General features: G+C 51.1%; 1 long non-coding RNA gene across 7 annotated transcripts in view; it reads right to left on the bottom strand.

Annotated features, from left to right (window-relative positions):
• Positions 1-5: 5 nt before the first annotated feature.
• LOC123157315 (uncharacterized) overlaps positions 6-515 on the bottom strand; it is a 3314-nt gene continuing 2804 nt past the window's right edge. For 5 of the 7 annotated variants that reach the window (XR_006478943.1, XR_006478944.1, XR_006478940.1 and 2 more), the window contains 2 exons: positions 295-477; positions 6-210 (listed from right to left, as the gene is read on the bottom strand). This is a non-coding gene — a long non-coding RNA (uncharacterized lncRNA). The remainder of the gene's footprint in view (positions 211-294; positions 478-515) is intronic. The other 2 variants (XR_006478942.1, XR_006478945.1) reach the window with 2 other exon arrangements.

Raw genomic sequence — 515 nt, 5'->3', positions numbered from 1 at the left:
AGAAACCCCCACGCGCGGAGACGAGAAGGCCCCGCCGCCGCCAGCGATGAGCGGGCTTCGCCCGCTCGCGCCCCCGGGCGGCCGCGAGGGCGGAGGGAGAGGAGGAGGGGGGACCGGCGGCGGTGCTAGGGTTGCCCCCCGGACGCCTGCGGGAGCGTCGCGGGAGGGAGGAGGGGAGGTTCCGGTTCTTCAGTCCCTTCAAAAGCTCCTCTACAATGGAGTATCAATTTCATAAAATAAACAACATACTGACCAAAATACATTAGGAAGTAAGTTGTACAAGATTCAGCTTACCTTATGCTTGGAAAGAGCCTTTCCAATCATTTTATTGGTTCATCTGTCTCTAGTAAGGCACAAGCCAACTTCCCTCTATTTGTAGTATGTAGAAACGATCCTAGCGTAAGGTTGAGCAAGCAAACAACTCACATATTGCTGGAAATGTTTTAGAAATTATATATTTTAGTAAACATGGCTGACCTGTAAAAAGTTATGGGTCTTTCTCAGTTTTGTAGTGC

This window comes from Triticum aestivum, chromosome 7B, assembly GCF_018294505.1.
Source record: "Triticum aestivum cultivar Chinese Spring chromosome 7B, IWGSC CS RefSeq v2.1, whole genome shotgun sequence".
In the NCBI taxonomy this organism is placed as follows: Eukaryota; Viridiplantae; Streptophyta; class Magnoliopsida; order Poales; family Poaceae; genus Triticum; species Triticum aestivum.
The sequence above is the reverse complement of the archived record's forward strand: the minus strand, read 5'-3'. Positions and strand labels throughout refer to the sequence as shown.